Source organism: Bison bison, unplaced genomic scaffold, assembly GCF_000754665.1.
Source record: "Bison bison bison isolate TAMUID 2011002044 unplaced genomic scaffold, Bison_UMD1.0 scf7180017864491, whole genome shotgun sequence".
In the NCBI taxonomy this organism is placed as follows: Eukaryota; Metazoa; Chordata; class Mammalia; order Artiodactyla; family Bovidae; genus Bison; species Bison bison.
Window position 1 is genome coordinate 19,991,209 of NW_011495050.1, and position 26,935 is coordinate 20,018,143.

Sequence of the window (26,935 nt, forward strand, 5' to 3'; positions counted from 1 at the left end):
GTTCAGTCGTGTCCGACTCTTAGCGACCCCATGGATTGCAGCCTACCAGGCTCCTCTGCCCATGGGATTTTCCAGGCAAGAGTACTGGAGTGGGGTGCCATTGCCTTCTCCGATATATATACACAGATATGTGATATACATACATACATAAATAAACACATGCATACATACACACATACATACATATACACACATTCATAAATATATTTTCCCCTCTCTGTGCCTCTGCTGGCTTAAGCAGCTGTGCAGGCGTTTGGTAATTTACTGGGATGGGACAACTGAGAGAAATGAAATCCAAGAATTGTTGAATTGCATCTCATGACCAATGAAGTATTGGCTCTTTCTAGTATTTCAAGTAAGGGGTAAAGAAATTGGATATTTAGAATTGTTTTTAATTTTGATATTTTATTTCTAAGGAACACTAATATTTACAAAACTCCTTATCTTTTCCTTTTCTTTCCTTTTGCTCTTAAGGGACAACTTTGCTAACTTTGCTAAGTTAAAATACTGTAGGGTTAATCTCTTAAATATATCTGTGTATTAACTTGTACCGAGTGCTTTTTGATTTAGCTTTTCCTTTAATTGGTTAGTTACAGTATTACTGACTTAAGCAGTGTTGAAGTTTCTGTTTCAGTTCCCATCTTTAAGTCACAATTAATGAAAAGCCTTTTCTCTTCAAATGCATCATGATCTTGTAGGAGGGTGTTTATACATTCTCCCTTTTACCTATTTTTAGACATAAAATTGAAACTAATAAATATTCTCATGTCATCCAGAAGTAAGAAGGTAACTTCAGCATTGTCTTAATATCTATTACATTTTATTGTGTCTCTCAGTGATAGATTCTTGGAACAGTATTTGGTACAGAGGAGTTGGTATATCAATGTTTGTGATGATGATGGTGGTGGTGATGATGATGATATTCCAGAAATGTCTGTGTATATCCTGGGATTGATCGAGTAATTGATTCAAACATCTAGCATCATGAACAGATTCACTGAGCAAGTACTACATGTAGGCACTGTGCTTGACCCAGAGGTTTTGGAGGTCAATAAGATTTAGTCCCTATCCCGAAGTGTTAGTTGCTCAGTTGTGTCTGACTCTTTGTGACCCCATGGACTGTAGCCCACCAGGCTCCTCTATCCATGGAATTCTCCAGGCAAGAATACTGGAGTGGGTAGCCATTCTCTTCTCCAGGGGATCTTCCTGACCCAGGGATTGAACCTGGGTCTCCTGCACTGAAGGTAGATTCTTTACTGTCTGAGCCACCAGGGAAGTCCATCCATATCCTGAAGGGGCCCTCTGTTGGTTGAATGCTGTTTTTGACCTACATCAACTGTAGAAATAGAAATGGCTTGACAGATGAGGAGAGAACAGTGTTCACACACAGAGTGGAAGAATATAAAGTGGTTCAGCAGATGTTATTTGTATTTGGAAGACTTGAGCCTAGTTGTGCCATGGAGACATGGGAGCCATCCACTGGTTCTCCCTCAGTCCTTCTTGTCCCCGTGGCACATGTTTGAGGGGTCTGGGTCGGGTTAGAGGAACATAAACCTGTCTCACATGAGTATCTAGGGACTTGCCCTGCACTCTGGCAGTGTGGAGGAGTGACCTTCGTCAGTCTCCTCTCCTCTTGATTCGAGATGCTCAGAGCTCTGGAGTTAGAGGTTGGAAAATGAAGGGTTAACCCCGGGGTTGCTGCAGCTGAATATACAGCATAAAAGCGATTGAGGATGAGATCACTTCTGTTTTGGGAACCTAAAGGCAAACACAGTTGCATTTGTTCATGTAATCATGGCCTTGTTTGAGGTTGTTTATGTTTAGAAAGTCATGTTGGAATATTTATCAGCTGGGGTAAAGAAACCAACCCTGGCTACTTAGGCCAGAAAGGATTCCACTGGAAGGCTATTGGGCAGCTCTTAGAATTGAAGGAAAGGGATGAAATACGTGACATGGCCTCAGAAAGGAAGTTGGACAGTTCTAAGGTTCTAAATATTGGGGAACTAAGGGATGGTCTTTTTAGGATGAATCAGCAGCAGTCATTTTCCATCCTGACATTCTTTCCCTGGAGATTCAAATTCCTGGAAGAGTGAGTTGGCTGGGTCATTCTGCCCATCTATTTACCAGAAGGTTGAGACTGCAAGGAGCTAGGGGGTTTATCTTGGTGGATATCTGCAGACAATGACAGATATCCACTCCTGCCATGAAATGATGGTATATTTCTCAGGCCTCCCACTTCCCAATATTTCTGGTCTATTTAGTCATAGATAGTCTATCAAAAAAACTTTTGATCTTTTAGTGCATGGCTTGGGCATGCTGGTAACTCTGAATGAGCAACAGGAGGTGATGGGTGGACCTATGGACCCCAGAACGGGAGGTTGCACATAAGTGGCTTCAGATGCACTATGGTTCAGAAGCCATAGAGTGGAGACGGTATTTCTCTAATGGAGGTCTGCATTTCCCTGGAGGACTCTCAAAGAGAACTTCAAAAATGGGAAGTTTCATTTCAATAATAATTTTAAAAATTGGTCCCTTTATCTACTTATTCTGGATCAGCTGATGATACTTAACACCACAAGTGCTGAGCTCCTTCTGTATTCATTTTTGGGGCATTGGGTTTTCTGAAGCTCTGGCTTTGATAGAAATTCATTAACTGTCATGGTCTAACGAGAGAAAAATAGAAGCAGGCTTAATATAAAAATAATCTTTGCGTCAAGCGCAGACCAAATGATATCACAGGGTGCTGTTTTTAGAAGAGAGAGAAATGTTTGGGGAATGGTGTTTTCATACGGCAAGTAGCAGCACAGGCATGATGAATGCAAGGGAAATTGGGCCGTAGCCGTTAGCACCGTGGGCAAATTGAAAGCGGCAATTTAGTTTCAACGAAACGACATAATTCTTTATATGCACTAATGGTATTTTGAATTTTATTGGCTTTGCAGTTTTGTCTGAGTTTAATTTGTCCACTTATTTTTTATAGTGGTATGAGACTACCAGCATAAGATATAGATCTACACGTATAAATGTAAAGTCCTTTTATGTATTTAAATTTATCTATTTAAATAAATGGAGAAGGCAATGGCACCCCACTCCAGTACTCTTGCCTGGAAAATCCCATGGACAGAGGAGCCTGGTAGGCTGCAGTCCATGGGGTCGCTTCACGACTGAGCGACTTCACTTTCACTTTTCACTTTCATGCATTGGAGAAGGAAATGGCAACCCACTCCAGTGTTCTTGCCTGGAGAATCCCAGGGACGGGAAGCCTGGTGGGCTGCTGTCTATGGGGTTGCACGGAGTCAGACACAACTGAAGCGACTTAGCAGCAGTAGCAGCAGCATTTAAATAAATTAAAATAAAAAGTAGCTTTGGTCAACTCTGGAGGTCCTAGAGGAATTTTGTTTCTTTAAAAGGAAAAGTCTCTTATTCAGGTTTTGGAAATGCTGGTCTGCGGGGGACACTTGCCCCCCCACCCATCCCATCTCCATGGAGACGTACACTTCCCCACCCCAGGGGTGCTGGCTGTGGTCATGCCACTTGCTGTAGCCAGAAAGGAGAGGCTTGAAAGGAGCTGATGGTTCAGTTTGGCCTCTCCTTTTCCTATTGTTCTCTGGGAGAGGATAAAGAATTAGATGCTGTTGGTCCTAAGAGAATGACAGACATGTGGAGCTGACTGGGATTCAGCTGAGCCCAGCCTAGATTAGCTGAACTCTAGCCAACCAACAGGTGCGTCAGCAAAAGAGAAATTGTTGCTTGTTGTTTATTGAGAGAATAATTGCTTATTATTGTATGATATTCCCAGGTGGTTTGCGACACAGTTTTATAATAGTGATAACTGATTGATATGGTCTAGCCCATTGGTTAGTTAGCACTAGAGTGTTTAAATGTTTGCATTTAAAAAAAATTATTTATTTGTTTAAATTGGAGGATATTTACTTTACAATATTGTGATGGTCTCTGCCATACATCAACATGAATCGGCCGTAGGCATACACGTGTCCCCTCCCCTCTAAACCCCTCTCCCACCTCCCTCCCCGTCCCTTCCCTCCAGGTTGTCACAGAGCACCAGCTTTGGGCTCCCTGCATCACACGTCAAACTCTTACCGGCTATTTTACATATGGTAACCTCTATGTTTCAGTGCTATTGTTTCAAATCATCCCACCCTCTCCTTCTCCCACTGTGTCCAAAAGTCTGTTCTTTATGTCTGTGTCTCCTTTGCTGCCCGCACATCGGATTGTTGTCAGTACTGTCTTTCTAGATTCTATGTATATAATACTCTTGGATTTTAATGAACACTATGTACCAGTTATTGCTGTGGGTACTGTGACTATGGAAGTCTTCAAAAAACAGACCAAGTCTCAGCCCTTAGGGAGTGCATATTCTAGTGGATGTTCAATAATTTTTCTCAACTATTTATGGATCTGATAAATGCTTTGTTTTTTCCCTTTTCCAGCAGGGCAAACTAACATTGCACTGACATGTTTGCAAAGTGACCATTATCTGGATAGAGGGGATTTTGTCTACCTGTGTGGTCTTATCTGCATATATATGTCATATATTGAACAGAAAAGTCAGGGAATAACTTGACTACTTGATGTTGCCACCATTATCATCAAAACTGCCTTTGTTAAGGCATTTACTTCTCTTGACTCATGGCCAGAAATGTCTAGAAAAGAATATAAAAATAGATGGAAAAATAAGAGCATCATCACTTTGTCTACTAATTTTGCTCTTGCTTGATTTTACTTCATACAAAGTTTTGACTGGGTTCCATAACTAAAAATAATCTCCCTGCGTACGTGAAATTTCACCAGGGTAAATGGCTGTGTGTGTGCTTATATTTATGCATGTCTGGAAATTCTGCCGACTGTGGAGGTCTGTGGTGGCTGGTCTGGAATGAAAACATCATCCTGGGAAGGGAATTTGAATGTAATGTTGAATACATTTAAAAATATTATTCAAATGATGGAAAAGTTCAGTTTTATGACTTTGGAGACTATTGGGAATCAGTAGCAAAAATTCACATTTCTTGTTTCATGGACAGCAGAACTGAAATGCAGCTGTATGTATTAAATTCTCAGAGGTCTTAAAGCTGAAAGGCCCATTTCGGGTGGGTTTAACTCTAGAAATGTAAGGCTTGCCTGTCCAGGTTAGCCCTTGATTTCGTTGTTGCTGTTGTTCAGTTGCTAAGTCATGTCCAACTCTTTTGTGACCCCATGGACTGCAGCACACCATGTCTCCCTGTCCTCCGCTATCTCCCAGAGTTTGCTCAAGTTTATGTCCATTAAATCGGTGATGCTAACTATCTCATCCTCTGCCACCTAGACAGATAGTAGCAAATACCAGGCAGTTTGAAAAATAATTTATTCCACTTGGAATGTGGTGAAGTTTGATATTTTTTGCTTTGCTGTTCAATTCCTTTTTGTCTAGGTCTCAAATGTCAGTTGTCTAGGGTGGGGTAACCCTGTTGACAGACATGGAGTACTTGGATGTCCATCAGAGCATGAAAGGTCTTTCTCCCTCTATCCTGGGGATCCATTGGTAGGTGAAAGTCTAGTTTACTGAGAGAAGCTGGCTTCCCTCTCTGTCCATTCTATAGGTAGTCATACCCTTGGCTAAACTTAACTCACCATAATCTTTGGGGTGATGTTCCTTGCACTTTCTTAGAACCTCTGTTTTGTCTTTCTGGAGGAAGTAAGGAGGGAATGGTTTGCAAGCGTGTGGGGTGTATTACTGGGATATTTTTTTCCAGCCATTTAGATATAATGCTTTATTTCTAGGTTAAGACATGAATGATTTTCTCCTGATTGAGTTAAGCCGAGTGCTCAAGACATAGATGCCTAATTGTAACGTGATCTCGTAGGATCTGCTCTCAAGGCTGTTGAGTTTCCCCAGCTCTCTGGCGACCTGCTGCTTCCCAGGGCCTGGACACTTTGACTGGTTTGTGTTAATGATCAGGCTCTGGATTTCCATCAAGGTGTTGCAATGACTGGAGGGAAGCATTAAGTGCTAAAGTAACTGAACCTGAATTGAGAGTCTGGTTTCATAAGAAAGATCTCCATGTGCTTGGTTGGGAAGATAATTATTTACCTAAACTCCTCTCCGACAAGGCCTAGGCCAAGTGATACTGGCCAGTGCCTGGACTTGGAAGTGAGGTCTCCTAAGACTGACTGTCAGAGAAAGGGTTGGAGCCAGTGGTCTGGGGTGAGCCTTGTCCTACAGCAGTGGTTCTCGAAGTGTTTTCTCTGACCAGCATCTTCTGTATTGCTGGGAACTTATTAGAAACATCACAGCCCAACTCCAGACCTGCTGATTCAGACACCCTGGGGATGGAGCTCCAGACAGATTGTTCTAACAAGCCCTCTGGGAATCCTAAATTGAAGACTCACAGCTCTAAAAAGAGCATCGGGGATCCCAAATCTGTCACCCAGGGTTGGAGGGTGGCCATCCAGGGCTCATCATGAAAAAGATTTCCCCTGATATCAGTTAACACAATTAGCAGAATAGTCACTTTTTAAAATATGGAAATTAAAAAAATGTTACTTATTTATTGGCTGGGCTGGGTTTTCATCGCTGTGCGCAATGAAGGCTTTCGATAGGTGTGGTGCACGGGCTCCTCATTGCGGTGACTTCTCTTGTTCCAGAGCATGGGCTCTAGGGAGCATGGGCTTCAGTGGTTGTGGCTTGCGGGTTCTAGTGTGCAGGCTCAGGAGTTGTGGTGCACATGCTTAGTTGCTCTGAGGCGTGTGGTAGACCAGGGATCGAACCCATGTCTCCCGCATTGGCAGGTGGATTCTTAGCCAGTGGACAACCAGGGAAGTCCCAGAACGGTCACTTCTAAGACATCACTTAATACTCATTCATTTATTTCCCCAAGTGTTACACTAGCATGTCAGTGATTCATGACACATTGCAAATGTAGAGAAATTGGTGCTTAGACCATATTTTGATATTTTACTTGTAGGTTTACACATTTTTGTAGCCTGATTTCTTTTCATGTTTGTCCTGCATTCTTTTAGAACTTAAGTCTATGACTTCAGTTTTTTAAACACTCATTCAGTCACTCATCTATTCACTCAAATACCATGGAGCACCTGTTATATATTAGAACTCATATTCTGTTGTCGAGAATAGGTGATGTGGGGATGTGATGTCTAACATGAATCACAATATGCCCAGTTGAAGTGAATATGAAGAAACTCAGGAGCAAAGAGGATGGAGTGGCCCACAGGACCTGAAGGAAGGATGGCCTTTGGGAAATTCTCACAGGGAAGGCAGCATTTAAACAGAGACCTAAAGGAACAAAACATTTACCAGGGAGTCAAGACAGGTAAGAGTATTCTGGGTGGAGAGAATACACATGGGTCCGTATCTGCTATAAGAAATTACCAGAAAGTTGGTAGCTTAAGCTATACAAAATGATTTATTATGCTGTAGATCGGAAGTCTGACATGGGCTAAAATCAAGGTGTTGGCAGTGTCCAGTTCTCTCTGGAGGTTCCTAGGGGACAATGTGTATCTGTGTCTTCTCTGCTTGTATTTCTTGGTGTGTGGCATCCTTCTTCCATCTTCAGAGATAGGTATGGTAGATGGTATCCTTCCCATGTTGCCACCTATCTGTGTGTTTACATTCATATAATTAAATTGGACCTACCTGAAAAATCTAGGATCAGATACCCAGCTCAAGGTCGCTAACCTTATTACATTTGCAAGATCCCTTTGCCATGTCAAGTAACATAGTCTCATGTCCTGAGGATTAGAGCATCTTCAGAGTCCATTCGGAGAAGGCAATGGCACCCCACTCCAGTACTCTTGCCTGGAAAATCCCATGGATGGAGGAGCCTGGTGGGCTGCAGTCCATGGGGTCGCTAAGAGTCGGACATGACTGAGCGACTTCACTTTCACTTTTCACTTTCATGCATTGGAGAAGGAAATGGCAACCCACTCCAGTGTTCTTGCCTGGAGAATCCCAGGGACGGGGGAGCCTGGTGGGCTGCCGTCTCTGGAGTCACACAGAGTCGGACACGACTGAAGCGACTTAGCAGCAGCAGAGTCCGTTATTCTGCCTACCCAGGGCACAGCATGGATGCCTGAGTGTGGAGACTGTTTTAGAAGAATAAGAAAACCCAGTGTAGCTGCACTATGTCCAGGAGTGAGGGAGAAAGTGCTATTGAGAATGGAATGAAAATATGTGTACGGCATGATGAACCAGAGATGCTTTCAGCAGAGGCCTGAGTTTAAAAAGTTTTAGTGACTGAGTTAATTCAGTCACTACTATTTTACAAAAAAAATTCTTTTCTTTGTAATAGAAAAAATGGATATTGGCTACACGATCAAAAAGAAGTAGGTAGACAAATTCCATTTCTTCTTTTTCTAGTTTTTCTTACTTATCTGTCTCACCCACCAGAAATTTATTGGGTAAGCCACTGTGAATCACAGGAGTTTTGGTACAATATATTTGCTCTCCAGTGAAAACTAGCATTACATTGCTAGTTATAGTTTTAAAAAAAAAAATCAAATTTTATATTCACAGTACCTGAGGGGTACATCCAGGCTGGACAGAGTGTCCCTCTGGAGTGAAATAACAGTAAATCTTGCTCACCTTCCTTTCTAACCACGTTTGACCTGTGTCCTGATTCTTTCAGCTGCTTTCCTGGGTGAAGATGGTATATCACAAAAGGAGACTTTGCTGACTGTATTAAAGTCCCTAATACTTAAGTCCCTTAGCTAGGAAATCCTCTTCCTTAGTCTGCTCTAGACTGCATTTTCAGATCGTCATTGCCAATATTTATTGAATATTTATGAGCAATAATGGGCTTTAGGTTGGCCGTAAACTCCATACCCTCTTCCATTCCAATCTCCATCAAATGTTTTATTGTATTAAAGCTCAGATGTTAAAAGCTTGGTCTTCAAGTTCTTCATGTGGCAAAACTGTCCTGAATGTAAGTCACTTATTATTATTAAAATTTTTTCCCTTAATACTTCACCATTGGGAAGAGATAAAAGAGAATAAAATCTGACAGGGAATGCTAGACAGATCTGAGAAATAAATGTATATGGTGTGGATTCAGAAGGAATAATTTTCACCCAAACTGAGAATAGTTGGTCAGGGTAGAGAGAAACTCATTAATACAAGAGTGTGGGCTTAGAGGACACACAGACTGGAATTTAAATCTTGGCTCATCAAGACATGTGGAAATGTAAAATGTAACAGCTACTTTTTCTTTTTTAACAACTGCTTTAATAACCAGAATTTGAAAATTTTAGCAATACATGTTTCTAACAGGAAAACCTTAACATATAGTCAAACTTACTTACACAGAAATAACTTTTATTAAATATCTAGTTGTACTTGCTTGCAAACCTTCTTCAGTATACTCACAGCCGCTGAGGTCTGAAATTGAGGAATTCTATAAATAGCATTCTTTCCTGCTTGAGTTTGGAGATAATTAAGAAAGAGACACAGGAGGCAGACAGATGAAAATAATGAGCCGCACTTCTAAACCAGCTTAACCTCAAGTCTAAAGCCAGATTCGTCAATCTAGTTTTTGCCTGCTCAGTTGCTGAGTCCTGGCCTAACTTCTTGCGACCCCATGGACTGTAGCCCGCCAGGCTCCTCTGTCCATGGAATTTTCCAGGCAAGAATACTGGAGTGGGTTGCCATTTCCTTCTCCAGAGGATCTTCTTGACACAGGTATCAAACCTGGGCCTCTTACGTCTCCGGAACTGGCAGGAGGATTCTTTACCACTGAGCCCCCAGGGAAACCCGATACACTTTCATCAGGCTTTAAACATGAGGCTCTGCGGGTTTGTGGATTCCTTCTTCTGAATCTATCTCAGGCAGAACTAGAATATAAGATGTGTCCACCTCACAGGCAGAGGGAAGAGGACCAGGGAACACACACGGTCTGAGGATACAGGCACATCTGTGGGGACGAGAGGGCGGAGCCTGCTGCCCGCCGCTGGCGAGCTGAGTTGGATACTTCACCGCTCCTTTCAGCAAAGAAGAAACCGCTCCTGCTGGGATCCCAGGGCAGTCCCCGTCTTGTCTCGTGCCACACGTGAAGCTAGCCTTGGCATGTCTTTGCATTACCTCCACAGAGCCCACTTAGATTTTATTGAAGATTTCATGATGGAGTCCAGGGATGGGGTGGGAAGTTACATCACACACCCTGTAGTTTTTTTTCCACTCAAAAAAAAAAAAAAAAATCCTTTTAGTTCACCTTAGTCTCAGATTTTAGCACATCAGAAACTAAATCTCAGAGCTTCCCTGTTGGCTCAGTGGTAAAGAAACCTGCCTGACAATGCAGGAGATGAAAGAGATGCAGGTTTGATCCCTTGGTTGTGAAGATCCCCTGGAGGAGGGCATGGCAACCCACTCTAGTATTCTTGTCTGGAGAATCCCCGTGGACAGAGGAGCCTGTAGGGCTACAGTCTAAAGGGTGGCGAAGAGTCAGACATGACTGAGCACACAGGCGTTTATAAACAACAAATAACTTTTTCATATGAATGATTGTGGAATATTGAACTTTTAAGGAAAAAGCATAAAATTAAAGCTTTTAAAGCTTACTCTTCATTTTGCTGTGGTTTGGATAAAACTGGTGAAGGAGTCCCAAAGTTTATACACTGGAGAGTTGCCCAGCATCACCTGGTTCCGTGTTTTGTTTCATCTTTAGAAAATGGTCTCTGGGGTTGTCTTGACTAAATGGCAGTCACTCATGGATCCTGGAGTGGCTTAAATACTGCCCAGACAATGCTTCATGTCTCAGACAATCCTTATTTGTTTCTTATTTTACGTGTAATCATGAGGGGTGACTTACATATAGTGAGTTTTGGAAGAAGAACTTGACATAGCAAGCTGACATGTACCAGGTAAGTTTGATAGGCGCTTCCACGCTGAGTGTTTTGAACCATGCTGCACCTCCCTCTTTAAAGCCGAGGAGATTTCTATGAACTCCCGGGTGCTGAAGGTCTCAGAGCTCTTATGCGCCGTTTCTTTCTCTTGTTTGCAGCAGGTTACCGTGTTCTACTCTTTCAACAAGTGCTTCATTTCCGTTACTATGTACAGAGGGTTGACCCTGTGCCAGGCAAGATGCTGTGCAAGGCATTGGGGGCCAGGATGAAAGAGCTTCCATCACTTGGCTGCTGCCTGTGGCGACTGCCTCTGAAGGATCTGCCTGCTTTCACTACAGCCTTCTTCCAGGCTGTGCCTTGCACTGCTGCCACAAGGATGCTCTTGTCCCCCGTGACCCATGCAGCCCCAGCCCTTGCCGCTGCTCCCGCTACTTTTAGGAGCAGTTAGGTTCCTGAACATGGTCTGCAGATGACAGCCCATGTTCACCCTGGGTACTTCCTCCTGCCCCTTCTCCCACCATGACCCTCTCCCGGGGCTTCTGTTCTTCTTCCCATGGTCTCCCTTCAGTTTGTCAAATACAGCCTTTCCCCTCCATCTCAGAACTTGGGGTATGTGGTTTTTCTGCTGGGAGGATGAGGGGGCTCCTTCCTGCCTCTCCTTTTCCTCTGGATAACTGCTACAGTTTCCACTTCAGCCTCATTCAAAGTGATCACCTCTCAGGATTCTTACTAGGAAAAATGCAGCACAAAGCCTGTGTGTAGCGATTTGCAATTGTAGTTTTATATTCATTTGAGAGATGCTTATCTCCTCTACTAGACTGTGAGCTGTCCAAGGATGGAGTTTTGACTATGGTCGTCATTGTATTCCCAGTGCCCAGTACAGTGTAGGCTCAATAAAACCCCTGTCAAATGGTTGAATGAATATAGACAGATTCCTACCCTCTAGGAATTTACAGTCTGGTGGAAGGAAGAACGATTCAAACAGAAAATTAAAATATGATGTAAGTGCTGTCTATGACAGAGGAACTGTGGAATGCTATAAGATCACATGGCTACTACCGTAGACAGGGATGGGAAGGAGGAGGTGGGAGAATATATATAGTGTGGTGGTTAAAAAGCACTGGCTCTGGACTCAGGCAAAGTTACGTTCAAATCCTCGTTTTACCCTTCTTAGTTGGGTAGCCATTAGGAAGGTCATTGGACCTCATTGTACCTCAGTGTCATTATCTGTAAAATGGGTCCAGTAATAATACTGAAGCCTGAAGACTTGTTCTACTTGTAATGGTGTATTAGTTATCTATTGCTGTGTAAAAAATTACCCCAGAAGTTAGAAGCTTCATACCACAAATACTTATCTTACACAGCTTCTAAGGTCAAGAATCCAGGAGTGGTTTAGTTGGGTGGTTCTGGCTCAGAATCTCTCATAAGGTTGTTACATTGTTGGGTGGGGCTGAAGTCTTGAGTGGGGTTGGAGGACCCACTTCCAAGCTAACTTACCTGGATACAGATAGGAGGCTTCAGTTCCTTCCCTGATGAGTCTATAGGGCTGCTTATGACATGGCTTCCTCCAAAATGAATCCAAGAGAAGACAGGCCCAGATGGAAGCTGCAGCCTTTCATAATCTAACCTCAGAAGGGAGAGAGCATTGCTTCTGCATATCCTAGTGGTCACAGAGGCAGCCCTGGACTAATGTGGGAGAGAATTGCACAGAGGCAGGAATATGAGGAAATGGGGGCCATCTTAGAAGCTGGTTACCCAGATGGGCAGATCTCAAGGAAACCTGGCTTTGGTCTTTGGTTTGACCTGCTGAGGTTGCCCTGAAATGTAAGTGGTCAGGCTCATGCTCACTGGTGAATATTTTCAAGATAAGATGCACTGATAACTCTCTCTGATGGTGTTGATTTAGAGTTTTGACCGTTTTCACTATTCCCTACTGATCTGTTCTTCTCACTAGCACTGACCAGCTCCACATAGAGCCTCTGGGATTGATTGTTCAGTTGTTCGCTTACTCATCCATCCTTTCTTTCAAAAGTACATTTACTGCATTTATTGATAGTGAAATGTAGGTGTGTGAGGCTCTATAATGAACTTTATCTCTCTGGACTGATGCAAAATCCTCTTTGAGGGAGGTGTACATTATTCCTATTTTCACAGATCTCCAGGCTAGCACTCAAGAAGCTAGGTGACTTCCTGAAGGTCATATAGCTATTAAGGGGGCAGTTTCTGAGTTCTGACTCAGGGCTATTTCATCCCAAAGCTCATCCTCTTAAACTAAAAAAACAAGCATAAACCCCACTGTTCTTACTAGGGGAGTGACACAAATTCTTTGTAAAAATTTCAGAAAATGAACAACATAGTTAATCTTTTCATATATCTTATGATGTTATTTTTCCTTTTGGATAATTTCTGAGAAGTGTGCTGAAAAGACATTCAAAATGTTAAGGCTTTAAAAATGTGTCTGGCATACTGAGCTCCTGGAAGAGTACTGAGTTACTCCCCCAAATATATGTTTTTCATACAAATCTGTATCTAAGAGATAACTAAGGATATAATGAAACTCATATCTGAGTCTTTGCCTTGTGCCTCCCGTGTGCTCGGGGGCTCTGTTTTATTCTATAACAACAGGAGGTGGGGAAAATGAGGTTCTAATAAAAGTCTGGTTTACCAAGATCTATCCAGAAATAAAAAAAAGAGCAGCAGAAAGGCAAGAGCAATTAGATTTAGGTTTACTTTTGTTCTATCAGCTGTTCATTGTGAAATTTCAGACAATGGTGTGTTGTGTGTTTAAGAGTAAGGTGGTGTAGTTCACAACAGCTGACTGACAGATGACTAATCATTTCCTGCTCTTCGTTAATACGCTGAAAAGAGAATCAATCCAGCCACATCTTCAGTTCAGTTCAGTCACTCAGTTGTGTCCAATTCTTTGCGACCCCATGAACCACAGCACACCAGGCCTCCCTGTCCATCACCAACTCCCAGAGTTTACTCAAACCCATGTTCATTGTGTTGGTGATGCCATCCAACCATCTCATCCTCTGTCATTCCCTTCTCCTCCCACCTTCAATCTTTCCCAGCATCAAGGTCTTTTCAAATGAGTCAGCTCTTCGCATCAGGTAGCCAAAGTATTAGAATTTCAGCTTCAACATCAGTCCTTCCAATGAACACCCAGGACTGATCTCCTTTAGGATGGACTGGTTGGATCTCCTTGCAGTCCAAGGGACTCTCAATCTTCTTCAACATCACAGTTCAAAAGCATCAATTCTTCAGGGCTCAGCTTTCTTGATAGTCCAACTCTCACATCCATACATGACTACTGGAAAAACCATAGCCTTGACTAGATGGACCTTTGTTGGCAAAGTAATATCTCTGCTTTTTATATACTATCTAGGTTGGTCATAACTTTCCTTCCAAGGAGCAAGTGTCTTTTAATTTCATGGCTGCAGTCACCATCTGCAGTGATTTTGGAGCCCCCCAAAATGCAGTCTGCCACTAGTAAACTGATTATTCAGCAGAAAGGGATGATTTATCCACAGGGCTTATTTGGTACAACCATATACAGAGCAGGGCTTCCCCGGTGGCGCTGGTGGAAAAGAAAGTGAAAGTGAAAGAAACTGAAAGAAAGTTGCTCAGTCGTGTCTGACTCTTTGCGACCCCATGGACTGTAGCCTACCAGGCTCTTCCGTCCATGGGATTTTCCGGGCAAGAATACTGGAGTGAGTTGCCATTTCCTTCTCCTGACCCAGGGATTGAACCCAGGTCTCCCGCATTGTAGGCAGACGCTTTACCATCTGAGCCACCTGCAATGCAGGAGATACAGGAGACATGGGTTTGATCCCTGGGTTGGGGGACTCCCCTGGAGGAGGGCATGGCAACCCACTCCAGTATTCTTGCCTTGATAATCCCATGGACAGAGGAGCCTGGTGGACAACAGTCTATAGGGTCTCAAAGAGTTGGACGTGACTGAAGTGACTGAGCATGCATATACAGAGTGCCAGGGAGAAGGCAGGCATTTTGTTTAGCAAGTCACTTAAAGGAAAACAAATAAACGTGTGTTTTTATATCCTTAATAATGGCTAATATTTAGCGAGCACTTGTTATATGCAGACACTGCTCCAGGGCTTTCTCTTTCTGTCATTAATACAGGCTTTTCACTTTGAGGTATGGGAACAACAGGCCATTTGTAGATGCCTGGTAAGTGTGAGAACTGCTACTACTGTCTGGAAAAGGTGTGGGGTCCAAAAGTGTTAGACGTGGTTCCATTGGCTTTTTTCAGCTTATTGTAGATGAATGTGACTTAGGTTTGAAGGAATGACTGAAAGAAAGATGTATTAGCTCATTAGCCATAAGGATGGGTGAGAAAATGATAGTTACCATGTTCTAATATCTTTGAAAGCAAGATGTTAAAGAATCTCAATTTGTGTAATAATTGCATACTGATAGAACTTGAAAGAATACAGTTTTTATGTGAATAGATAGTTAAACTTCTGTGAATGCTTCGGTGGAGTCCTTATCTATATTTTTTTCTTATTTGGTGACTCCACAGCTTTATAATTGAGGAGCCTTTAAAAATATGTATTTATGTATCCGTGAAAGTAAAACATAAATGCCTAAAAGAATGAGAGGCCATTTAAACCCCAAGATATCCCTGAATCAAAGAGAAATAACATCTAACCAACCTGACATGCTTGGAGAAGGAAATGGCAACCCACTCCAATATTCTTGCCTGGAGAATCCCAGGGACAGGGGAGCCTGGTGGGCTGCCGTCTATGGGGTCGCACAAGGTCGGACACGACTGAAGTGACTTAGCAGCAGCAGCAGCAACCTGACATGTGTTAGTATTTCCAGGTGTTTTATGATGCCAGCTTCAGAGTTAGACTGCCTAGGCTTGGATCCTGGCTCCACCATTTATTAATTTTGTGCCTCAGTTTCCCCCACTATAAAATGGGGATAACAGTGATCAACCTCTAGAGTTTCTGTGAAGATTAAATGAATTACATATGGAAAATAGTTAATCTAGTGCCTGGCGTAGAGTAAGAGGTCAAGCAGTGGTACTTATTAGCACTCTCTTCATATTTATCTTTTAATATGCTGCTTTAAATAGCCAGTTAAGGGTAGAGATAACATGTTTAACTATCCCAGTTTTGAGTGTTTAATATTTAAAATCAATATTAAAAAATTAATGTTTCTTATTAGTATTTAAATACTTAATATTTTACCAACTTTTAAATAAGGAGGATGTTATAAATTAGATTTTAAAGAAATCAAGATTTCTTTAAATTTTTAAGATTTCTTGAATTTTGTAGCACATATGAAATGAGATTATAGCATCTATGATGACTTTTTAAATATACATAGCCCAGATTTCTGAGGCATATTGTTCTTTATATTGTCATTTGGAAGCTTGTCTCCTCATAGGATTTCTTAGGTTGTTCTAATATAAGGACCTGGCTCCTGTTTTTTTTGTGACTATCACATTTTTTGAGATTTCTTTTAAGGCAAATTAGGACTTGTGAGGTACATCTGGCCTGATGCTTGTTTTTGTGTAACCTTTGAGCTGAGAATGGTTTTTACATTTAGAAATCAAAAGAAGTGTAATATTTCATGACATGTGAAAATTATATTAAATTCAAATTTCCTTGTCCATGGATAGAGTTTTATTGAAATAAAATCTGCAGCCACATGGATTCCTTTTCAGCTTGTCCATGGCTGCTTTTGTGGTGCTGCTTTTGTGGTGCTTTTGTGGAACTGAGTAATAGCAACAGGGACCGTATGGCCCATGAAACCTAAAAGATTAACTACCCAGCCCTTTATTAGAAAAGTTTGCTGGCACCTGTCCAGTTCCAAATGTGGTAAAACAGAGAGGTCAGATTCAGCTTTGTTCATTTTGGAACTTGTTAGCAAGTGAGGCCAGAGGCAGAAGCTTTTAGGTAAAATAAACTTCCTGGATTATATGTGGATTTAACTACTTTAAGCTGTCCTTACCTTCTGAGGCAATGCCAAGTGAGAACGTTTAGAGACAGCAGAGTGCTGGATGCTGCAGCTGCTGCTGCTACTAAGTTGCTTCAGTAATGTCCGACTCTGTGTGACCCCACAGACGGCAGCCCACCAGGCTCCGCCGTCCCTGGGATTCTCCAGGCAAGAACACTGGAGTGGGTTGCCATTTTCTTCTCCAATGCAAGAAAGTGAAAAGTGAAAGTGAAGTCACTCAATCGGGTCCAACTCCTTAGCGACCCCATGGACTGCAGCCCACCAGGCTCCTCCGCCCATGGGATTTTCCAGACAAGAGTACTGGAGTGGGTTGCCATTGCCTTCTCCCAGAGTGCTGGATGAGAGAAAGGGAAATGCCTTCAGGGCTGAAATCAGAAGGTTGTCCTGGCAGGTGGGCCTAATCCTTAGGCAATGAAGAGAGAGCCTGTGAATGGAGGTCTGTAATCTGTAATTTTTTTAGGTCCAAATGCATTAGATAAAAAGGGCACAACCCAGTGGGAGTGTTTTTACTTTTCTGTCCTGATATTCTTAGGCTATAATCTTCTCAACTGCTTCATCAGGGTTTATCTGCTGTAATTACTGAGATCTGTGGTACATGTTATCAACATGTCAAAAGAACTAAGAAATTTTTCCCTTAAAAATATGAAAAATTATCTTAAGCTGCCAACCATGAAATGCTTGAGACTTATTTCTTTGTAGAAGTTCATAAAAGTGCTTCTGAGTGATTCTTCCTGTTTACCTTGCTGCTGATAAAAATCCAAAGGACATTAAATTCGGTTACTTTCTAGACAGAAAAATTCTGGTAAATATTAATTCTCTGTGGCAAGTTAGAAAGTTTGTTCTATCCTTTTGAAGACCTTCTTTATTTAAATTTTTGTTGAAATTTCTTTTTTGACATAGATCCTCATTATTGTTTGGAATGAACTCACTAGAGTAATAATACCTTTAGGATGTCTCATGTTTTAAAAATACTGAAATAATGGGGCATGATGTTAGCCTAATGCACTGCATTAGGATTCTGTGTGGTGCACTGTGGTTTTTGACTTCTTTGTTCTGACAGCTTGGTCATGGGCTGAGACTGTTCAAGGCGTTGTTGAGACAATTCCCTCATTTCTTCCAGTTGTCCTATCCCTGCAGCCTTATGGAGTACAGGGCATTGAATAAGAGTTTTAACTCTGATCTTGACATAGAACTTGGTGACATTGGAAAAGCAGCAGTTGAGTTCCAGGATCTAGTTGACAAAATCAAGAAGAAAATTATAGAGCAGAGAGCAAGGCTTTATGTTTTTATAACAGTGAAAAATGATTGTAAGTTCTTACAACTCAACAATAAGAAAACAAAGAAGTAAAAAATGGACAGAAGAGCTAACAGACGCTTCAACCAAAAAGGGGTACAGATGACAGTGAGCTTTGGAAAGTATGTCCAACGTCATATGCCATTAGAGATTGCAAGTGAAAACACACTTGGATACCACTACGCACCTAAATCCAAAACCCTAACAGTATCAGATGTTGGTAAGACTGTGAGCCAGTAGGACTTCCTGTTCATTGCTCTTGGGAATGCAAAATGGTACAGGTATTTGGGAAAACAGTTTGGCGGGTTTAACATATTCATACCATACAATCCAACAATCATGTTCCTTGTTATTTATCCAAATAAATTAGAAACATATGTCCCTCCAAATGTTTTAGCAGCTTTGTTTTATAGTTGTCCAAACTTGAAAGTAACCAAGATGTTCTTCAGTAGGTGAATGAATAAACTGGTACATTCATACAATGGAATAGTATTCAACAATAAACGCGTATTCCTAAATGGAAGAAGCCAGTCTGAAAGAGCTGTCTACCGTATGATACCAACTATATCGATGCTCTGGAAAATTGTCTCCCAACTATGGAGACAATAAAATGGTCAGTGATCTCCAGGGGTTAGGATAGAGGGAAGGGTGAATGGGTGGAGCACAGAGGATTTTCTGGGCAGTGAAACTGTTGTGTTTGATACTGTGGTGCTGGATATATATCATTATACATTTGTCAAAATCCATAGAATGTATAACAGACAGTGAACCCTAATGTAAACCATGAGCTTTAGTTAAAAATAATTTATCAGTATTGACTCATCAATTGTAACAAATGCACAACATTAACATTGGATTTAATAATAGGGGAAATTTATGGAGTGGAGTGGAGCAGGAGGGATGTATATGGGAATTTTGTACAATTTTTCAGTAAACCTAAAGCTGCTCTGAAAAAGTCTGTTAATTAAAAATGAATAGGTAGTGTATGATTGCAACATCTAGGTCTTAATCTATTTCCATTCTTGTTAACATTCATTAATTTTTTGAAACTCAGTCCTGTTTATGGAAGAACAGCAATTCAGCCACTTTATATAACCTAGAGACATAATTCTTAGAATGTATATTCCCACAGTTGCTTACATTGCACTGAAATATTTGTCGACTGGATAAAAGTAGTATAGAAGAATGAATAGATTGATGGATCCCTTTATCCTTAGAATAAAGAAGACTCTTGAAAGGCGGAAGTGATAGTTTAGCAATAATTGGAAGATTTTTTGGAATTTCTATTCAAGTTACCAATTTAGAGCGCAGCTGTGGTATAACCAAAAGAAGCAGGGGTAAGGAACGCTCAGCTGGTCAGTCTGCCAGTATTGCTTGAATGCTACTGTGTGCTGGGCCCAGCACACAGATGTTCAACATAGTCAGGGTCCCTTCTGTCAAGGACTAACAGTTTAAAGACTTTGATCATATCTGGGATGGACCATCTTGGTTTTGATTCTAGCTGCAACACATATAGGCTGTGAAATATTGGGTGATTTACCTGTGCTTTTCATTTCTAATATAGCAATAAGGATCATACCTACCATTGAGAGACTCATGAGGATTAAATTTAGGCATATAAAGCACCTCACAACAAAAATTATAGATGAAGTTTTCCTTTTACTTCTCTATGGAATTGAGAGTACAGTGAGGCTGTCAAAGGCTTTGGATTTCTTTATTTTTATTTTTTTAGGCTTTGCATTTCTTTATCCTCTTTAACTTAATTCTCTACGACCAGTTCAAGGAAAATAGGAAGGAAAAAGTGGGTTAGAGGCAGCTGTGAACTGAGGGGTAAGAGACAACCAACTTCTCTAACTGTTTGATCTGATAAAGACAAATCATTACTCTTTAGAAAATCCCCATAGACGTTATTGTTTCAAATTAGTGTTTGTGTGTGATTAATTATGATTATTTTTCTTCTTCAAATAATGAGACAGAAACACAAATTCAATACACTTAAAGCTTTACACACACATGCATGCACAAATTCAGTTCAACTGCAAGTGACAACAGGCAGTTCTTCACTGATAAAGATTTCCCACGTTGACATGAAAGAACATATTTGTAGAGCCAAGTGGCCACATTTCTCATCCTTTATGGTAGTGGAGGGGCCTATTAACCCTTAGTTCAGTTTTGAGCGGTTATCAGCAACAATGGACAGAAGAGCCCATTCAGAGAGGACCCTGCAGGCAAGCCACGTCTGAATTAGTGCAGACAGACATGGGCAGAAGGACACTCACACACTCTCAATGAGCTCTTGAGCTATGTGGCTTCTCTTCTCAGAGAACCGCCTTTACTGAGTTATATTTTCCTGCAATATTATCTATTTTTATTTGTTTGTTTGTTTGAAAGAGAGACGAAAATTACATGAGCAAGCCGTGTCTTTAATGAAAACCATATACCAATTTGATGGATCTCATTGTCTGGAAAAAACAAAGAACAACAGGTCCTGTGCATAAGCTAATGCCTCCACCTTTTTATTAAGTATGTGTTCATAATAATATAAATTAATTGCCTTAGCTGGAAAGCTTTTGTCAGTCCTCTGTCTCAGAAATCAGGTGCTTAAAATCTTTAACCCATTAATTTTTTTCCAAATGACCTCTGCTTTTTATGATCTTCACATGTCTTAATCTATAATCCCCCCCAAATCCTCTCAGAAGCAGGCAAGAAAAAAACCTAAAGTAAGTGTAAAAATAGTATCATAGCTTCAGATGGGCCACAGAGACATTTGTTTTTAGAACTGGAAGAGTCCTCACTCAGAATTTTCCTTCTTTTAGAGGCCAGTCTGGGGCACTAAGTAGAGGAAATTTTTTAAAAGATAGAGAAAGAGTCATTTATTTTTGAGTCTTTCATACAGCTCTTTTTCCTACCCACTGAAATTAAAAACAGACACACACACACACATTGCCAGTGGATATTGTTGTGGGAAGGAATACAGCTCAGCTCTGTGCTCTGCGGGCAGACCTGGGTTTGAACCTCAACTTTATGACGTACTAGCTGGGATCTCAGTTTCTTCAGTCGAAAATAGGACATAATAATGGTACTTCCCAGGCTGAACTGTCTGAGAAGTAAATCACATAATGACATATGCTGCTGCTAAGTCGCTTCAGTCGTGTCCGACTCTGTGCGACCCCATGGACTGCAGCCCACCAGGCTCCTCCATCCATGGGATTTTCCAGGCAAGAGTACTGGAGTGGGGTGCCATTGCCTTATATAAAGGGCTTAGACTAATGCCTGACCCCCGATAAATATTCAAGTAATGCACCTTTTATTATCATTTTCTTTACATTAAAGTCATTAGGATGTACCATGATAAGTTCTAGATACACACCAGTAGAGAAGCTACTTTCCACATGTGACTTTTAATTTAATTAAAATAAAATAAAAGTCAACATTCAATTCCTCAGTTGCATTAGCCACATTTCAGGGGCTTAGTACCACATGTGGCTAGTATTTTTTTTCCCCTCCATGAGTTTTGATGAGAGGAAATTGAAAAGTCAGTGGTGTAGAGGAAATTCAAATATCAGTTGGATAGCTGAACCCTGTTGTTGATGATGATGACAAGCACAGGTAAAATCTGAAGGTTTACCATGTATCAGTGCTTTTTTTTTCCTACACAAATCACATTTTATTTGTAAAGCACTACATATAACTCAGTTATGTAACAAAGAATAAAATGTAAGAATTTTTAATGTTATTCTCACATGCACTCATTCAGATGGGCACATAATACTCCTAGGCTATGTTTCAGTGAGGTTAAAAGCCTTTTCAGGGTCACAGGGCTGCTGTAGAAATGGAGCTGAGATTTGAGCCAAGACTCTCTGTCTCCAGGGTCAGTGGACTGGAATCATTATGTTTTCTTTTAAGATGCCTTTGAACGAGGCAGTTCTCAACATTTTGGTCATTACTCAATGACCTTCCCTCAGAGTATAGCCCATAGAAGCAAAAGGAGGGGAAGCTAGACTTGGTCCCTTTCAGTTACGGTGCTGGATATTAAAGAAGGCAGAGCACCAAAGAACTGATGCTTTCAAACTGTGGTGCTGGAGAAGACTCTTGAGAGTCCCTTGGAGAGCAAGGAGATCAAACCACTCAATCCTATAGGAAATCAATCCTGAATATTCATTGGAAGGACAGATGCTGAAGCCGAAGGTCCAATACTTTGGCCGCCTGATGCAAAGAGCCAACTCACTGGCAAAGACCCTGATGCTGGGAAAGATTGAGGGCAAGAGGAAAGGGGGGCAACAGAGGATGAGATGGTTGGATGGCATCACTGACTCAATGGACATAGTGAAGGACAGGGAAGCCTCACGTGCTGCAGACCATGGGGTTGTAAAGAGTCGGACACGACTGAGTGACTGAATGACAGCAACAACCTTGGTTTCATGGCAGCAGTGCATTATGGTGGGAAGCCCTGAGTTTAGAAATAGAGACTTAAGTTTGATTTTAAACAGTTGCTAACCTTTGTGAGCCTTGTTTTTCTCCTCTGTTTTCTTCATCCATTTTTTGGTAGAGTTGTTGTCTCCTGAAATCTGTGCACTTCAGGGCACCCCCTCTGTGCAAGGCCTTCTTCTAAGCACTTCTCACATACTAATACACTGACATCTCACAGCCCCTTACCTAGTAGATTCTGTTAGCATCCCTGTTTTATTAGTATCAAAATTGAAGGCTTGAGAAGACCAGTAACTTGCCTAGACTCACACAGCTACTGACATTGCTACAATCCAACTCATATAGACTTGCTCCAAGGCTATGCACTTGATAATAAAGATCCTCTCCAAATGTTAAAGGAATCCTTCTTAAATTTCCCCCATGCAACTCTTTGGATGCCTTTTGGAGTCCCTTCTGATTGGTCACAAAAATTCTTTCTAACTTATAGAAACATGTGTTCAATATGTCAACCACCCCTCTTCACCCTGCTAACTCCATTTGTAGAATGAGGTGTGGTCCTTTCCTTCCCATGCCTGGAGAAGTTATGCTGAGCTTTTTCCTCAGCCCAGGAGAGCAGTTTCCCAAATGTTCTTCTCTTCCTGAACCACTTCTCTGAGTCCTCAAATTCCTTGTTAATCCTAGCAAGGATTAACTCCTTTTTGGGGGGTCACTTTATTCGTTATTTAAAGTTGTAAATAAAAACTCTACAGACTCTCCAGCTGTCTTCCCAAACTCCTCTTCTCTCTCTCTTCTAGTATTTTATCAGACTTAATTAGACGTAAATTCCTTAAAAAAAGAATTACTTTAAAATAACTCACATAGCAATTTTCCATATGTTGTTTTAACACGTTCTGCTTAAAATGAAGGCCATAGCTGATGGCAAGTAACTGAAAATATATTGAGATTCTAACATACTTCTGAGTGTTAACTCAGAAATTCTGATAGTATTTTACCATCAGTCATTTGAAGCAAATTAGAGTTCTTGAACCAATGATAGAATCAGTTTTCCTCCCAGTAGTGATGCAACCGAAGTCCTAGAGTTTAGGAGTAGCAGCTGGGTGTCATCTTTCTGGCTTGGCCTTTCAGGAAGGGACAAGGAAGCAAAGAAAATGAACAGCTACAAAACATTCCCCTTCGAACCCCTCCTTCTACCTCCAACCTGATTTAGTACAACATAGGTAGCTGCATTTTTTTATTAAAAAAAAATTCTGTGATAGAAATGGAGAACAGCTGCTTGCTAACCTCCTGACATTTTGCCTTTTACATTTTAATTCCAAGTTCAGGTCACTTAGTTGTCCCCACTTCTTTGAGTTTTCCTTGTCCAAGCCTCCAATCCTCGGACTTTAATTATTTTTTCAGCAATTTGCTAACACCCAGATTTTCAATCTATGATGACCTAGTAATGTTGAATCAATAGTACAGATACTTGCTGCTAGATTAAGGAAAAGATAACTATCAACTCTATGGGAACAATTAGAAATATAGAAAGCAGGAGGAAGAACATCAAAAAACAAAACTAAACCCACCAACCAAACAAGCCCACCAAACCCTCTAAATTCTTTCTCATTAAAGAAGATTTTCCAAAGCTTAAACTTCAGCAAAATATTATCCTCAAATGGAAATGAGTCAAGGACTCACATGGGCCATATGCTAATTGAGGAATCCAGTTAGATGCGCATAATTATGTGATGAAAAGTTTAAACAAGAATAAGCAGGTATGACCAAAATGACTTCCTTGTGTGAGAGGTGAGTTTACAGTTCGCTTTTAATACCTTGATGACAGTAAATCTAAGGTAAGTCTCAGGGGACCTTTTCGTTGGCAGGGCACTTTGCTGTGGTGGGTCCTCTCCTGGCACACACAGAGAAGGGGTGTGCTCGGTCCCTTCACGCGTGTTTCCTTTTTCCTCCCATCCCAGCGGCTGCTCGAATCCTCCTTGTCAGAATGGAAAGATGAGGGGAGCCAGAAAGTTTTGCCTTGACGTCATTGCTGTCACACAGCTTTATAGTCTCTGGACCTGGCAGGTATTTAAGGCTAACGTTTTTCCTCCTGGGTGTTTTTATAGACTCTTCAGAGACTACCCACTTCCCCAGCCCCACACTCCCACCCCCACCCACACTCCCACCCCTGCGTGCGGCTCTAATCACTGGGGCCTTTCCCCAGGGTAGTTCTCTTTATGCAGACGATGCACCGTCTCTTCTTTGGCTCTTCATTTACTCCCTCTTCATCCCAAGGAATCTAGAGTCACCTCTAGCTTTCATCAAGCATCTAGGAGACCCTACTAGAAGGCCCTCAGGTGACCTCACACAGCCCCCTGTCCACTTTGTCACCGGAAATATGCAAGCGTTCTTTGCACTGATGAGCTCTGGGAGTGCAGGCCCATCTGCTTCCAGTACATCCTTGAACTCAGGTCGGCCACTCAAGTCCGCTTCCTACCTTGTAGGATTTTCAATCCAAGGTGACTTCTGCAGTGCAGGAGTAAACTGCCCTTCACCAGGCTTGAAGTGGAAATAGCTGGCCTTCACCTCTTTCCCAGGGGTTAAAAATATAGCTCTCTCCAAATAAATCCTTCTCACAAATTCTTTTCTCAGTTGTCTCCCTCTCGTCTCTCTCTTTGATATTCTTGTTGAAGGTGAGGGGTCTGCATTCTGTCACTGGTTATTGGGCACTAAAAGTTTGCCATGGGTTTGTTGTCTCTAAACTGAGAGAAAAGTTCTCATTTTGACACGTTGCCACATACGTAATCCACAGACTACACTCACGGAGGACTGTGTGTGCTGTTAGGTCTGGACCAAGCTAGGGCGAAATGTGCTCTCAGAGGGATTTTAGCAGGGAGTTCTTCCCAGGAAAAAGACCTCTACTCAATGGGTAATGCCCTGATTAGAGGAGCTAAATGGCTTGAAACCCACTCTACCATAGTAGTGATTGGATTTTTTTTTTTTTTTTGATTAGAAAGAGGAAATGTTTTTCTTTGGTCAAAATCTCAAGGGTAATTGGGTTCCAGCAGGGAGGCATTTGCTCTTGATTGCAGCCCTCTGTGTTTAGACTGGTGTGTCATTGCAGCCTGTCCCTAGACTTCCAGGCCATGCCAAGTGGAGAATTCTGAGTTTACCTATCAGCTGGGCTGGCAGTTTTCAGAGAGCAGTTTCAGTTGCTTTGACTTTCTCTTTTGAGCTCCTCCTGTCTTTGCTTGGGGGTCTGCATTCCTTGTATCAAACTGGCTTTTGAAAGAACTTCCTACTCTCTAGGTCAGGGGTCCTTACAAAAGTGGCCCCAAGCCACCCGTGGCCCACTGGTGAGATTTTTGTTTGGCTGGTAGGTCTGCACAGTGTTTTAAAAGCCAAGTCATCTAGGCTTGTTCCTTTCAACCTGATCACATAGTTGTTGTGGGTTAACTGCACACCTGCAGGCATTGAAGCTTTCCTACCTCCTTTTGGATCTTTCGGGATAGCTTCCAGTGTGAATTAAGGTAAATGCTCTGAAATGAATCAATATGTCTTTGAGTGATTAGGAGATAAGGTAAAGTTCCTTTTTGTAGTTTTCCATTTCCTTTGTCCATGACTGATTGTTTAGTGGGAAGAGGAGTGATGTGTGCTAAGTTGCTTCAGTCTTGTCTGACACTTTGCGACCCCCGTTTGCAACCCCATGGGCTGTAACTCACCAGGCTCCTCTGTCCATGGGATTATGCAGGCAAGAATACTGGAGTGGATTGCCATGCCCTCCTCCAGGGGATCTTCCCGACCCAGGGATTGAACCTGTGTCTCTTATGTCTCCTGCATTAGCAGGCAGGTTCTTTACCACTAGCGCCACCTGGGAAGCCCTGAGAGGAGTGATGGGAAAGTATCAGAAATAAAGGGCCTCGTCTCTCTGTGGCATGAAGGCTGCTCAGGTGAGGGCTGTGCACAGGTAGAGACAAAAGAGGGGCATTTATTACACACACACACACAAAAGGATATACTCACATTTTCCCTCCACACTGACAAGAGTTCTTTAACATTTAAATTGAGAAATTAGTCAAGAAGATGAGGGATGACTAAGTAAGCCTTTGGTCAGTGATATAATGGGACCAAAACACATTGGGCAGATATGCCTTTATCCCTTCAACTTCTCCAGAGTATAACCAAAGCGGTGCCCACAAACTAAAGCACCCTCATGTCCACAGCAGCCCTGACCTATGGGACAGCCTGGCGGGGTACTCTTTGAACTAGAAAGTAGCCTGTCTCCATATTATGAAGGTGGATACTCTAGCAGCTCACCTTGAACAATCACAGTGACAAGACCACTATTGTCACATATGGATTTGGCAGCCCCTTGGGAGGCATTGCCAACCCTCCGCC

At 41.8% G+C, this 26,935-nt stretch overlaps 1 protein-coding gene across 4 annotated transcripts in view; it reads left to right on the forward strand.

The window, feature by feature from the left end:
• NCALD (neurocalcin delta) overlaps positions 1–26,935 on the forward strand; it is a 460,437-nt gene that overhangs the window by 81,855 nt on the left and 351,647 nt on the right. The window lies entirely within an intron of this gene.